Source organism: Hermetia illucens, chromosome 2, assembly GCF_905115235.1.
Source record: "Hermetia illucens chromosome 2, iHerIll2.2.curated.20191125, whole genome shotgun sequence".
In the NCBI taxonomy this organism is placed as follows: domain Eukaryota; kingdom Metazoa; phylum Arthropoda; class Insecta; order Diptera; family Stratiomyidae; genus Hermetia; species Hermetia illucens.
The window spans coordinates 17,485,361-17,501,843 of NC_051850.1; the positions used below are offsets into that span (position 1 = coordinate 17,485,361).

At 42.7% G+C, this 16,483-nt stretch overlaps 1 protein-coding gene across 2 annotated transcripts in view; it reads right to left on the reverse strand.

Annotated features, from left to right (window-relative positions):
• The window catches only part of LOC119648183 (bifunctional heparan sulfate N-deacetylase/N-sulfotransferase), a 357,714-nt gene that overhangs the window by 166,424 nt on the left and 174,807 nt on the right, over positions 1 to 16,483 (reverse strand). The window contains exon 4 of one of the 2 annotated variants that reach the window (XM_038049768.1): positions 16,376 to 16,411. The exons of the other annotated variant lie outside the window; for it this stretch is intronic. The gene's annotated coding sequence lies outside the window, so the exon portion shown is untranslated. The remainder of the gene's footprint in view (positions 1 to 16,375; positions 16,412 to 16,483) is intronic. 2 annotated transcript variants of the gene reach the window in all.

Here is a 16,483-nt window from a genome sequence, read left to right on the forward strand (position 1 = left end):
TCGAGGAAGTACTGAAACATCAATACCCGTGTCAGTTAAAGCGTGGTTTTCTGCCCGATATAACCAGAGGTTCAACTGAAGAAGGCGGTTCAACTGTCTCATGCGGACCGATCCTGTATGGAAGTAGGCAGTCAGTTAGCAATTTCTTTCAAGCCTCTAACCCGAATACGTACTCGTGCATTTGGCCACACAACATCTTCTTGCTTGAATTCGGATTTGATGAACTTTCAGGTTCCGGTGCGAGCACATACATTGGTTCAAACGCTACGTGAATTTTTGTATAATAACACGCGAGGGATGAAAGTGCTCAAAGGACCGGCCCAATGTCTGCATGTTGGTCACACCCGCTTTGCTCGGAAACGGCTGAACGTATTACCACAAACTTTGGTGGGAAGATCTGATATATATGAAACGTAGATGTAGCGAGTGGCGCCATTTTCAATTGAATTTAAGGGGGATGCAAAAATCCGGCTGAATGGGTGAAAATTTAAGGCGAAATATCTGCGGTAGGTAAAGACCTGGCAGACCTTGCTTCAAATGTAACAACACGGCCTAGGCCAGGATATCAGGTAGTTGCTAGGATATCGAATTAGTAGATCTCAGCGCAAAACCGAGATGCTCGAATTTCCCTAATAATATAGGAAGGGCCGGACACCGATTATTGTGCTCCTGATGATGACGATAACACCATTAAACTAAGAATTGTTAGGATTTGCTTAGTTTTGGAACGCTAGGCTAAGTGGAGCAGCACCAAAACTCAGAGCGTCAAGCTGACATCGCTGGAACTCTGTGACTGAATTAATATAAGCACTCTGGAGCCGTCCATGGCTTCAAAACTAATTTTTCATCATTATTTTTAATACGAAAATAGTAATCGAAAATCGATTCGGTATCCGGCGCGTGGCTGCCATTTCCAAACCAAGAACATTCCGAAATGTAGCTTTCAGTAGTTTCCTTTACCAACAGTGCATACTATATGTATGAATGTCCACTTCATATTTCGGCTCCAATTTTAATAATTTCGGAAAATAAGTAGAGAACGAGGATTTCCCTATAAACCGAATATTTTAGTTCTGAATTCAATTATCACTGCCTACTATGTACCCAATAAAGTCCAATTTATAAAAGTAATTATTGCAAAACAATTATTCAACCCCTATTCGTTTCAATACCACCAAATTCAATTTATCAGAACAATCCAAATGCTCATATTCAAAGCTTTTGCTACTCTTGTAATAAAGCCTTGCGAATAGCGTTCAAATATTGACGCCGCGAGATTCAAATCAATTTCATACCATTATTTGCGTCCAACACCTGGAATTTACCAAAAAGGTTATAAATATTTAGCTGAAACATGCCGCGTTCCAGTATTTGAATTTTATCTTTATTTGTGTAGCTTACCGAGAGCTTCGTTCATTTCATTTATTTACTTATGGAAACACATCACGAAAATTGGATTAAATAAATACTCGTAGAGCTATGCTGGAGAGAGGATATTTATTTGCACATTAGTTATGAAATAAATTGCCTTTCGATGAAGTGATATTAAAAAAAAATCCAACGTGATCAGATTAAGTTTCAAATTGAACTGATATTTGTTGGGAAGATCTTAATCGGCATTGATTTTGAAGCACGGGGACCAAAAGTCTTTTAGATACAGAGAGCTTTTCCAGCCCTTTTTAGTAACGAATATCCCGTCCATCCCCCATTACCCTTCCACATACCCTTTAATAATTACATATATTATTGGTTATTTCCCCAGCTGTAGCCAAAATTTTCTAATTCTTAGCAAATTGATAACCTTCTACGGACTTCTCTCCCATATTTTGAACAAGACATCCGTCAGGATACATTTCTATATGTGGGTGCCAGGATACTCAAACATCGTTGATAATGAGGAATCTGACAGACTGGCTCGCCAGGGTTCTGGACCCACAATAGTGGGGTCAGAACCGACTTTTCACATCCGGCCATCCACTATTAAGTCTACTCTTAAGGGGGAAAACTGCAAGGATTCACGTAGTCGAATGGAGAAATTTGAACTTTCGTCAACAGGCAAAAATCTTTGTGGAGAAACCCGGGGTCGTCAGAGCCCCAGTTTTGTTGTCCCTTAAGAAGTAGGACAAAAAAAACTAAGTAGGGCTTTTAACTTAACACTGCTCCTTAAACTACCACACGGAAAAAATTGGAGTGGTGGTCTCGGCTATATGCAGCCAATGTGAGGAGGAAGCAGAGACGGCCCTCCACTTCGTATGCAGCTGGCCCGCCTCCTCAGACCTCAGAAGAAGATAACTTGTTAGGGGTTTCTTCAACGAAGAATCTGCGTATTTTTTGTCTCTGAAGAATGTTCTCAAATTCGTGAACGCCGTAGGCGGGTGGCTGTTGAATAGGCGATTTCCGCGGATAGTACAATGGGCCTAACAAAGGCTTGGAGCTGCAGCTGCCTTCAATAAACTAAACTAACTAGATAACCTGGTCTTTGAAGGAGGTCAGTAGTGAAAGGGATTGTCCACTGAGAGAATAGGAAAAGGATGTTAATAATAATAATAAAAAAATAATAAAAGGATGTTGGGGAGGCTTTCAGCACATCCAGTGGCATTTGTTGACATTCAGTGTTAACTTCTTGACCGAACAACAATGGGCTAAATTATCAAGGTTGGACTGTAAAAGAGCACAGTCCAGCGGGGACGAAAGAAAGGTAACCAATTTAAGGTCGTCTGCGTGAAGCAAATACTCGTACGTACAGATGAGGATGGAGGCGAGGTCATTGATAAAAAACAGGAAGAGTAGTGGGCCAAGTATAGAGCCTTGGGGAACACCAGAGGAAGGAGAGAAGCAACGAGATAAGTAACCATGACAAGAAACTTTTGCAGAAACGGTATGAAAGATAGGAGGAAAGCCAGGAGATAACTGAGGGAGGGAAGTCTGGTGATGAAAGCTTAGAGAGAAGAATGTTATGGTCAACGGTATCAAAAGCTTTGGAGAAATCGGTATAAATAGCATGTATCTCCTGTCGTGAATTAAAGCATTTAGTAACGAAGTTGGTAAAGACCAGAAGGTTCAAAGCCGTAGGTGACCAAATTGCGCCGTCAACCAATCGTTGACGTATCTTTCGAGGATTTTGGAGTAAGTGGAGGGAAGAAAAAAGGGGCGGCAGTTCGCAGCAAGAGAAGGGTCTCCGCTCATGAAGATAGGGATGATAAGAGCCTCTTTCCAAAGATGGGGAAAGTAGCCTTTTTCTAGACTTTGATTGTAGATTATACTCAGGAGGAGGGAAATGTGTTTTCTACAGTTAAGGAGGAAGAGGTTAGGAAGTGCATCGGGGCCAGGTCCGACATTGGGGTTGAGATTACCAATGAGGAACTCAACCAAGGAAGGCGTAAGGAGAAGAATACCCAGAAATTCGGAACAGTCGGCAGATATGAGAGATGTAGAAGGTGGAGGGCTCCAGGGAGAAAACACTGAAGTGCAGGGAAGGTCGCAGGATTGTTGTGAGGAGCTGGCCGTGGAGTCAGCAAAACCGATAGAAGAAGATAGAGATTGAGTGGGATTAGGAGCATTGAGAGCGTGAGACCAACAGGGTTTTAAATTACCACGGGCAAGGGTGGCTTCGACGCTCAATAAGTACCTTTGACGCGCTTTTCTAACCATTGACTTCACAGTAGAGCGGATGGCCTTAAAGTGACCAAGGTCGGCGTCATTCATAGAAGCCCGAAATTTCTTCCGCAGTGTATGTTTCAGGTGGATGTTAATAAAAATTTCCGTAGTGAACCAAGTTGGGTACGGACGTAGGGACATAAGAGGAGAAGAGATCGGAGAGGATATTGTAAAAGGTGTTTAGAGCTTGATCACACGATGAGTTCCTTAATATATGTACCCAGTTGAAAGACGCTAAGGCTGAGTTTAGACCCTCAAAATTCGCTTTGCAGAAGTTGAACTTAGTAGATTTACGCTTGATTTTGGGTTTTGAACGAGGGAGTTCCGCTTCAAACTCAACCGCGGGGTGGTGAGCGTCAGTTTTGATTTACGGGGATGTGCAAGGAAATAAAGTGAGGTGGCGTTCGGAGACGTTGGAAAGGAAGAGATCCAGAGTGAATTGAAATTCAGGGCAGAGCAAGTGTTCATAAAGGAAGAAAGTGGAAGGGAAGAATGGGAGAGATTGTTGGAAGGAATTGGAAGGCTAGGGTGGTTAGGCCAGTGGAGCATAAGGAGGTTAAAATCTCCGCAAAGAAAGAAAGGGAGGGAAGGGAAACTGACAGTAAGGAGTTCAGACAAACTGTCAAACAATTCTTCATACGGGTGAAAAGGGCAAGCACAGGAGACATATACATAAGATACAATGAACGTTAGGAAGTTGGGCGGGGAGACACGAAGAACAACACAGGCAAAAGGAAAGCCAGAGGATGAGAAGATGAGTTCGGCGGGGAGTACATCGTTTATTGCAATTAGGACCCCACCCCCGGTAGACTTACGAGATGCATTCCGGTCCCTGTCACAGCGGAAAGTGAAGTAACCTTCGGGGAGCTCGGAGTTTAATATGGCATCTTCCAGCCAGGTTTCGGAGATACAGATGGCATGGTGTTGCTGAGCCAGCGCGGATAAATTGAAGGCCCCCAGCTTGATTCTAAAACCACTAACGCTGTGATAAAACAGACGGACAATAAACATGGATCCAGTTATATAGCTTGGCGAGGCAGGCGGGTTGCCCTGAAATGTACCTGCGAATTGGGGTGCTTGTATGGCTTGATGAATACACCTTCAGACCAGAAAGAAGGATTGCCGAGGACGTCAACTTCGTGTGGATAAGTCACCTTGAAAGATGCAATCACCCGGTCAGTGTTGCTGTCTTTTGGCAGGTTGACGCAGGACAGAGGAGAAAATAAACCAACTTTGCTCTTTACATACTCCAGAACACCGTCCGTAGAAGCTGCGAACGCTAGCCTGGAGATAAAGAGCTGGGGCCACTGAATGGGTGGATGAAGTGCCAGGATATATGGCAGTGGCGGGAAGTGGAGCTTCGTTGGCGAAAGGAACGATGCCAAAAAGTGGAGCGGCTGTGTTCCGATTCGTAACTTGCTGAGGAGGCTGCGGATATTGGCTCGTTGTAGGCGCGACAGGATCGAAGACTCGGTGGACTGTAACTCGTCGCATAGGGGCCGCTGGAAGAAATCAACTCAGATTGAGAGGCCTGGTGTGTAGTCCTGAGAAGCACAGTAGGAAGCGCCCTTTCAAAAGTCAAAGTCTCGTCGAACGAATTCCTAAGCCGCCGAGAACATGTATGATGACTTAGTAGATCGTTGCATTTTTGGCACTGCACCAGTGTTGCGGTTCACGTTTTTAGGGGAATTCAGTGATTGTGCTAAATCGCTGGGCTTGGTAAGGCCATCCTTGGCAGAACGAGAAGTATACACAACTGAAAATACAGTAGATGCCGCAGATAGAGGGACTCCATTCGACTTTGGTCCCAAAGCAGAAGCCTCAAAAGCGCGCTGAATGACTGTCAAGGTCGAGGATTGTTTATTCAGTGGCTGTATTGCATCTGACAGCGTGGAGCCATGGCAAGTGTTCCAGCAATAGGATATGTGGTTGGCGAACTTGGCTCGAATCTCTAAAAATACTGCAAGAATACCCAGGAATTTGATGTGGTAAGATTTCAAGGGGGAAAGGGGTTTGGAGCGCGCAATGAGAGTGGCGACCGTATAATCGTCTTTGCGGACACTCATGGCCTTGTGCTTATGAATACATGGTTCATCAAACGATTGTCTCATCTTCCTACATTTTATAGTGGGAACAGTAAAACGCAAATTGACTATATTGTCGTAAGGTGCCGAAATTTTTCGTGAAAAGAAACGCCTCTACCGCAAATTTCTCGACGATAAAACGCTTGCCTATTGGCAAATTTATAAGAATACCAACCGGGAAGCAAAGAAAGGAGTCGCTGTCACCCGAGCGAACAATTACAAAAATTTTTACGATAAAGTGGACACTTGGGATGGCGAGAGAGATCTGTATCGACTTGCTAAAAGTCGTAACGAACGCACACAGGACATCGAACACTTCCGTTGCGTCAATGACAAGAACGGTTATTTGCTTACCAACCGTCGAACCGCAATGGATAGATGGCGAAAACATATCAACAGATTTCAACTAAAGAATTTGCTCATCCTCCACTTCCGCAATCATTGCCGACAATTGGACCAGTTCCACCTGTCAGCGCAACGGAAGTCGGGGAGGCAATAAAACGAACGAAATCGGGGAAAGCCACAGGACTTGACGACATCGCATCTGAACTATGGAAAGCGAAGAGCTTGGACCCAACACTGTGGCTCAATGAATTCTTTAATCGGGTTATTCATGAAGGAAGAACAGCGTCTGACTGGCAAGAAAGTACTGTTCCAATAAGGAAAAAGAAAGGTAGTCCAGCAGAATGTTCAAATTACCGTCCGATCCGGTTACTTTCCCATTCCATGAAGATTTTTGAACGTATTCTTGACAATCGCAGTCGCGAAATCATGCGTAACTACTGACGCAATTCATGCTGTGCGATTACTCATGGAGAAACACCGTGAGAACCATCGCCCCCTTCACATCGCATTTCGGGATCTAGAGAAAGCTTTTGACCGTGTGCCAAACAAACTCATTTGGTATGCTCTACGACAACACTTAGTGCCAGAAGAACTCGTGCGCTGGGTTCAATTGCTCTACCATGATCCGAAAAGTGAAGTTCGAAGTATGGTGGGTATACCAAAACTGCTTCGTGCCTCAGTTGGCGTTCACCAAAGAAGCGCCCTCTCACCACTCCTCTTTCTTCTTGTTATGGACACCGTCACACGGGACATCCAACGTTCAGCGCCCAATACACTGCTTTATGCAGATGATGTTTTCCTAGCATCTGATAGCAAAAATGATCTCAGGCAACTTGTCCAAAAAGGGAATGATCGCCTCATGCTACCGTGTTGCATGAGTTGCAGATTGAATCTAAACAAAACAGAATTTTTGACAACCGATCCCCATGACACAAGCATAATCACTGTCAGCACAGTGATCTACCCAGAACTGAGCGATTTAAATACCTCGGATCAATGCTATCAGCCAACGGAGAACTGCGTTATGAAATTGCTTCACGCATTAACGCAACCTGGACGAAGTGGCGTTCCACAACTGGTGTTCTTTGTGATCGAAGTATCAACGAACGTCTCAAATCTAAAATTTACCGTAATATCGTCCGTTCTGTCACCCTTTATGGTTCTCAGTGTTGGTCGACTATAAACGACAATGAATGGCGTCTTGCAGTAATGGAGACGAAGATGTTGCGTTGAAACGTTTTGATCACATCCGAAATGAGGATATCCGCGATCGTTATGGGGTTGCACCGATCGTGGAAAAGTTACGAGAGAGACGTCTTCGATAGTATGGTCACGTAATTCGTGGTAACGAGAATTCACTTGCCAAGATTGGTATGAACATCGAAGTCGATGGTAAAGAACCAAAAGACAGGCCGAAACAATGGTGGCTTGATACGCTGGATGGGGATGGGGATAAAAGCCTCGAGATTGCACCCAGATCAGACATTCGATAGAGCCAAATGGCGAAACCGATCACGACGAGCCGATCCCGCTTGTGAACAGGACAAAAGCTAAAGAAAAAGAAAAGAACATTTTTCAAAGACTTCATTGAGAAACGATATTTATTTTGGGTTGTATTCTATGACCGATTGGAAACAATTTCTTGCTTTTCTTCAAGGGTTTTATCGACATTTTACAGCCAAGAATACCATCTTGACCTGTCTTCGTCCTTTAAAAAGTTTTCAAATCAATGAAAAATCGTTTATTTACTTTATTTTGAATGACACTTTCATATAGGTTCCCATCAGTTAGTTAAATCCGAATCTTTCTCAATTTAAATTTTATTACGGCCCCAATCAATCAAATATTATAGATCGATTCAACATCCCGCATCTACTATCTGTCCCTGACAATATACGTCGTATCTGTAAATGTAAACTAGGAAATAGAGCTCCTGCGAACGAATTTCATGTGACTTTCGGGACCGGGTTATAAACGCTATGAATATTTTATAGTATCCGTAATACGAAATAGGACCGCAGAATTGTGTATTCAAGATACACATAACTTCGTATCTATTAAAGCCTAACAGAGACACACACAGAGTATTAACCCTATTCGGAGACATGCAGCCTGTATCAAAGATAGGAGGAAATTTTAGAAATTGAATTTTGATGATTGCACCCTTGGGCAATTAATCAAATTCAATTGAAATTGCCAGATGCAAAGGCTTCTGATGTTATCATTTGTGTTGCATGGGTGTACATGGACAGATACAGATCTTCTTACTCTCCTCATGGAGAGACCAAATTGCAATTGATGAATCGAGATCAGAGCAATTAGTGTTTATTTGAAGCGATTAGAGATGGGGAGGATGTGAAAGGACCGTAGACGGATGAGCCGTTCAGGTTGCAGAAAAAGGTAATTCTCTATTCTGTTCACACGATGGCACAGCTATAAATAAGAGTAAGGAAAACAGTAACTTACGCGATAAGGTGAATTTATCCGTAGAAAAGGAACATAAGTTCCTGTTCCTTTCGACGTTCCGAAATAAAGCCGCAAAGTCACAATACTCCCCGCTACTACCCTTATTTTAATTTCAACTGAATAAAAATAAGATTCTCTGACACACGTTCCGCACTTGGTTCTATATCAGGAATTCACCCTTACAACATTGGGACCTGCTTCCTTTATTTTAAATAATTCCACCCACGTAACCGGAGACCGAACAGCACTTTACCCAAACGTTACTGTGTGTTTGTGAGGTAATAAATTCAACCCTGACCGAAGGTGAATTTCTAATGTGGAAGTGATGCAGCTATAAATTACCGAAGTATCTTGGAAAAAATTTAGACGCCGGCCAAACACAAAGGAAAAAGTCAACTTCATTTGCATATTTTCGATTTGGGAAAAATTATTTATTTTGGATCGAAGGCAGAATTAAAGGCTTATAATGTGTGTAATGCTGTAAAGTCATTATAAAAACTGGATTTGGAACCTTTTCGTTAACCATTGAAGACACCTACGCTACTTGGGAGCGTATTCTTTTTAGATAAAATTCTAGCTTAGAAATTCTGTGGTTTATCCTAACGCTATCGACTGGGGACTCTCGGTCGGATTTTAAAAATTTAAATGCTTTTAAAGCACTTTCTGGGGAAAGTAGGGTTTCGTACTCTTTTGAGATTAGCATCACAAGATTGGATTTGGATGGTTAAGAATTGAATGTTCAGTGAAGAGAATTTCAAAGTTTGAATTTAGTTGGAATGTAAATTTGATGATGATAATGAATAACAAAACACGAGATTCTTCTTTAAGTACTTCAAAAAGGATTCAAAAAAATGCGGAGAGTCAGACCATTTGCGAGAAAAACATAAATGTGGCCACTATCATAGAGACGACATTTACATGCGAGACTAACCAGGTCGCGCATTGTTCTGGACATCGGGAGAAAAGGCTTTTCAGGAAGTCATGGACAGCAAGAGCCAACACAAGAGGAATCCACATCTAGGAGCTTTGCTCATCCAAGGGTACCACTTACATTTGAAACTTTCAGGTAATTATGTAGATATTGACACTGGCGAGTGCTGCATTAGTGGTATAACCGCTTGCCATGTTAGTGCGCACTATACCACAGTGACCCCCAAGCGTCCGGTGGCCTTAGGACACGTTTATCCGCAGAACGGAGGTGAGGCAGCGTCTGATGAGTTTAGATTCCGCACTGATGAACGAAACGGGCAGTACCCGTCTTGAAAAGTGGGTATTTAGCCAAAAACTAGTAATTTTTTATTTATTACGGAGAAGGAGCAAGTTATTCCTCCTCCTCCTCCTCCACCCCAATTAGTGCACCCGGGGCTACAACGCTATTATCACACAAAAAAATTCTCGTACTCGTAGTGTTGAATGTGGCGAAAGCAAAAGGCCCTGAAGACATCGTATCTGAGGTTTGAAAAGCGCTGAAGCTGGAATTCAACCTTGTGGCTCAGAGGACTCTTTAATCAGGTTATTGAGGAAGGGAAAACACCATCTGACTGGCAAGAAAGTACCACAGTTCCAATATGACAAAGGAAAGGTAGTCCAGCAGAGTGTTCAAATTATCATCCGACCCAATTGCTGTCCCATTTTTGACAATCGTTTGATCGTGTGCCACATGAATTTTTCTGGTATCCTCTCCGGCAACACCTAGTACCGGACAAACTCGTTAAATTGCTGTAACAGGATACGAAATGTAAAGTTCGAAGTGTGGCGGCTGTATCAAAATCGCTTTATGTCTCTGCCGGTGTTCATCAGGGTCCGCACGAAACTCCTCCTTGTTCGTGTTATGACCACTATCACACGGGACAGCTAACGTCCAGCGCCCTATGCACTGCTTTATGTAGATGAAGTTTTCCTAGCTTCTCATAGTAAAACTGATATGGAGCAACTTGTCCAAAAATGGAATAGCCATCTCATGTAACATGACGATCGATCCCCATCACTACCAGTGGAAGGAACTAGCCCAGAACTGGGCGATTTAATTATCTTGACTCACGGCTGTCAGCCAATGGAGAGCTGCGTTATGAAATTACCAGACGAATTAGCGCAACCTGGATAAAGCGGCGTTCGACAGTTGATGTTCCTTATAATCGATGTATCAACGAACGTCCCAAATCTAAAATTTACCACAGTGTCTTCCGTCCTGTCGGCCTCTATTGTTCTAAGTGTTGACCGACCATAAAAAACAATAAACGACGTCTTGCGACAATGAAAACGAAGATGTTACGTTGGACCAGTGGGGCAACATGCCATGATCACATCCGAAATCAAGGTATCCGCGATCGATATGGGGTTGTTCCGATCACAGAGAAATTGCGCAAGAGGCGCCCTCGATGATAAGGGTATATAATTCGCGCTGATGAAAACTCACTTGGCAAACAGTCTGTCTGAACATCAAATGTGATGGAAAATGACCAAAAGGTCAGCCGAAACAACGTTGGTGTCATGTAATAAATGGTGATTTCAGAGCCTCTCGACTCCATCTAAATCAGGCACATGACCGAGCAAATTGACGAGCCGACTCCACCTCAAAGACTGAAGAAGAACAAGATAGTGGCGAATGTGAGATTAATATAAACATGTGAGGGGTCTTGAAAGAAGTCATATGGAAGAACAAAAGGAGCTGGAACTCTAAAACTTTAATTTTAAATTAAAATTCCTTTTTAATTTTGCTAAATTTATTTTTCCTGTAAGTATGCATATTTCAACGACTACCTGTCGGTGCAATGCTAAAACTTAGAGATTTGAAAAAACCTAAGCCTAAAGACTATGCCATTAATTAGGTCCTCATTAAGAACTCGCCATTCGAAATGATGTCCATTCTAACTGATGTTTCATGCATGACTCCTGATAAATCTGAACAACAAAGGCTATCAATTGCACTAATAATTTTTTCATGCTCCCTGGAAGTGGTACCGTTCGCCTTGATACTTGATAATAACTTCGATTTAAAGTCTGCCGACTGCCGCTGGATGTCAAGGACACATTTGGTCTCCCCCACTGTGGTTAGGGGGAGGATTTGCGTTCGATATTCTGTTTTCCATCTCCAGTATGAGTTCTATCTTTTTAGGTAATTTATTGGTATAATCGAAAGTGGTTCTCAACTTGGTTTGTCTAATAATGGTGTAAACTTCATTCACTTATGTCATCTAAAATTTTGGCATCAGACCGGTGGGAAGCAAACACATAAAGCTAGGCAGAATCTACATGGAAGAAAACTACTTCACCTTTAGAGCCAAACAAAACAGACAGATGGAATCAGCTCTGAGGAACAACTACCCCTCGTGTTAATCATCAACTGGAAATTCATTTGGTTTCGGCTGGTTTGATTCCAAGATTTCTGAGGACACATGGGGATGACATTTGCACGCTTTTCAGAAAAAAACAACTCAGAAAACTCGTGCATTTCTCTCAAATATTACATCAAAATATAGAATGCATCCTGGAGATGGAAAAGCAAGGACAGCTACCATTTTTAGATCCACTATTGAGGAAGAAACAGAAAACATTAAATCTGGAGATGTACAGTAAACAGACTGATACATCTAACCAGACCCATCTTTCAATCATAGGATCAGTGGGATGATAACCCTTCCGATATTCTGCAAGAATCACATATGTCCTGTCCACACTTTCTCGGAAAAATAATAACCTTGGTTTTTCTCGCACCACAGAATCTTGGCAAACAACGGAACAATCTAACGAGTGTCCCAACGCCCAAACAAACGCAGAGATACTACAGGAAATAAGTGGGGAGGTCGACGAACGAGGCTCCAGGTTCTTTTTTAAGGAGGGATGGGGGCAGCGTCGCTAATAAAACTTTGAAGTGATTTCACCAATTTGTCCTCTTTAAATACATTCGAAGTGTGCCTAAAAGAAGCCCAGGTGCTATGTACAAAGCAGAAACATACCGCCCTAGCTGCCTGCTAGGCACAACCGAGAAGACGATGGAAAGGGTCATGCATAATCGAGTACTACCCTGAATTGATAACGTTCTATTGGAAAATATGGGCACGGAGGAAGCACTACGTGCAGCTTGATTTCTTAGAGAGAAAAGAGAAGAGAAGTAGGTCGATATAGCATCATCTCAAAAAAAGGCCATTGAATATCTAGGAGTGATTATCGATGCTAATTTGAGCTATAGGAGGCATATAGAATCTTCCTCTTTTTCTTTAGCGTATATCCAATTCACAAAAAGGATCGCCTCGTCGTGATCGGTTGCGCCATTTTGTTCTGTCAAGGGCCTGATCTGGATCCAGTCGCGAAGCTTTCGAATCACCATCGAGCGTATCAAGCTACCGTTGTTTCGGCCGGCCTTTTGGTTGCTTACCATTGACTCCGATCTTCAGACCAATCTTGGCAACTGAATTCGCCTTAGCGCAAATTACATAACCAGACAATCGAAGCTGCTTCTCTCGTAATTTTTCCTTCGGTGCAACCCCATATAGATCGGGGATATCCTAATTTCCGATGTAATCAAGGGGTATTACGCCACCGGTCCAACGTAACATTTTCGTCCCCATTACAGTGGGACGCTCTTCATTGTCTTTCATAGTCGGCCAGCACTCAGAGTCACCGAGAGCGACAGGGCGAATGACACTACGGTGCCCAGAACGATTTTATATAACTAAATTGATAAGAGCGACAGGCTAAATGTCATTGCATGACCTGAGAATATAATTGGGTAGGTGCTCAAGTCAGAGGAGAACTGAAAGGTATCTTCGCAATTATAAAAATTTAAGCCGAGCTATGGAAGGAGACAAAGCGGAAGAAACCCAAATTTCAAAATATATTGGACCTTTATAATCGTTCATCTCATGAAATAATACGTAAAAGTGGGTCTCATAGAAGCGGGAGCCCAGAGTGCATTAGCAAGGGAACTACCCGTAGGCATTGAAGCCAAGATTTGCAACCTCTGTACCATAAAAAAAGCCTTAGAGACATAGTGAATATATAGAGAGCATTATTGGCATCGTCTTAGAATGTCGTTACTGTAGACAACTGCCACCGGTTTCAACGCGTTGGCCATAGAGCGGAATAGTTGAATGATGAACAACAGAGGATGAATCTCATTAGAAGCTTTGTGGAGCCGAGATACTATAGTGGCTAACGCTGGACACGTTGAAGCGACACTGCTCAATGTTGGTATCTGGATATGATACTGGTGATAACATTGGATGCTCCGATGTTTCTTTAGCAGGATCATGTCAGAATGACAATCGCTTTACTTTTTGAGTCAAGTGTCTGGCCTTCTTTTGGTTCACACAACTGCCAACTTTCTTGTCTTCTCCGATTTCCTGAGTGTATGCTCTCCATTAGAAATGTCGAAAGAGTAAAAGAAGTCACATCCTGGAAGAAAAGCGGGAAAGAAGACAAGACCCGATTTTGCGCCTCATTGAGAGGTAACCAAAGTAATCGTTAAGTCAACTATTAATGTCGTCGCCTTCGATGGGGAACTCATAGTCAAATCTTAAGAGGAAAGCCGTAGTCTTCAGAAAGCAAGTAAACAAACAAGCAAGCGGGAATACGATGCGCCTGGTATGGCACTGCTAGCCACATGGGCAACTCAACTCAACAAAGTATGCGTGGCTTAAGCAAGCAAAGCGGAATTCACGAGATGTTTTCTTAATACTCACGTTTTGGGGACACCATAATAAAAATAGAGATTGCCCCCAATTTTCAACAAAACCATCAGGCGAACGATTGATACCAAGTCCAAGTGGTTTATCAGCATTTCTGAATTGCCACCAAAAGACCAAAAAATACTCTAATTATCATTCTCATTTCCAAAGTGATTATGAAGTTAATATGCAGCAGGCTCCTGTCGTTTGCCAAGAAATCAACAACCAACATCATGATAAGCTGATAAGCTCATGATTCTCGCCCCCTACCATTGGTTATGGCACTGGTATGGATTGCGCCGATCAGATTGATGACTTCTTGAAACAACATCGAATCAGTAATTCGAAATGAAAAATATTAAATCGTTGCTTTAATATCTCAGCAACCTGATCGTAACAGGAGAGGTCATCATCATCAACGGCGCAACAATCGCTCCATCTTGGGCAGGATCTGCCTCGTCTTCTTTTTCTACCATAGATATTGCCCTTATAGACTTTCCGGACTGGATCATTCTCATCCATACGAATTAAGTGACCCGCCCATCGTAACCTATTGAGTCGGATTTTATCCACAACCTGACAGTCATGGTATCGCTCATAGATTTCGTCGTTATGTAGACTACGGAATCGTCCATCCTCATGTAGCGGATCAAAAATTCTTCGGAGGATTCTTCTCTCGAACGCGGCCAAGGGTTCGCAACTTTTCTTGCTAAGAACCCAAGTTTCCGAGGAATACATGAGGACTGGCAAGAAATGATCTTGTCTTGTACAGTAAGACCTTTGACCCTATGGTGAGACGTTTCGAACCGAACAATTTTTGTAAGGTGAAATAGGCTGTGTTGGTTGCCATCACCCGGGCGTGGATTTCATCGTTGTAGCTGTCATCGATTGTGATTTTCGACCCTAGATAGGGGAAATTATCAACGGTCTTAAAGTTGTAGTCTCCTATCTTTATTCTTCTCGTTTTACCAGTGCGGTTTGATGTTATTGGTTGGTTTTTGGTGCTGACATTGCCACCATATATTTTGTCTTGCCTACATTAATGTGCAGCCCAAGATCTACCGCCGCCTGATCGACCTAGATGAAGGCAGTTTGTACGTCTCGGCTCGTTCTTCCCATGATGTTGATATCGTCAGCATAGGCCAGTAGTTGGGTGGACTTAAAGAGGATCGTACCCCTCGCATTTACCTCAGCATCACGGATCACTTTCTCCAGGGCCAGGTTGAAGAGGACGCATAATAGGGCATCCGTTTATCGTAGACCGTTGTTGATATCGAATAGTCTTGAGAGTGATCCTGTTGCTTTTATCTGGCCTCGCACATTGGTCAGGGTCAGCCTAGTCAGTCTTATCAAATTCGTCAGAATAGCGAATTCTCTCATGGCCATGTATAGTTTTACCCTGGCTATGCTGTCATAGGTGGCTTTAAAGTCAATGAAAAGATGATGCAACTGATGTCCATATTCCAACAGTTTTTCCATCGCTTCCTGCAGACAGAAAATTTCATCTGTTGCTGATTTGCCTGGAGTGAAGTCTCTTTGGTATGGGCAGATGATGTTCTGGGCGTATGGGGCTACCCGGCCTAGCAAGATAGAGGACAATATCTTATAGATTGTACCCAGCACAAATTAAATCAAAAACAAACGGCAGGACACAGTTGAGGGAGTTATAAACGTTTTGGAAAGCCTTGATAAACTGGAGTACTTTACAAGTAACATGTTTGACAAAGGACGTGTTCTTGTCTGAAGGCTTGCATGAATTCGTATAGAGAGTTATATTCAGTTGGTTCTCGCAAGGATTTTCAAGGATATAGCAATGATACTCGAAATTAATCATCAACCATAATTTCAAATACCATCTGTTTGCAATTGATTCATATGGCAAATTCTGGGGACTAATCAAATTTTAGATAAATGCTCTTAATAAACACATCCTGGATCGTAAGGACGTGATAATGCATACCTGGCCAACCACATTACCGCAGAGTACTTCGATTTCGTATCCAATAATTTCGAGTCTGAGGAGCATTGCATGTGGCCAAATAGAAGGGGTTTGGTGCTATATTACGGAGAGCAAAATCAAAGCTGAGCTATTGAAATATGAGTTTGTTTATCCTTCCCCCAGGACACGAAAATTGATTTGATTCCTGAATATCTCACCTGGTCTCTATGTTGCCATGGGTTTGGCATTTGAGTCTGCAATGAAAGAAAGAGGGAAATAATTCAGTGACTGTCTGTGAAGAGGGAGCTGAAAGCTGCTAAAGAAAT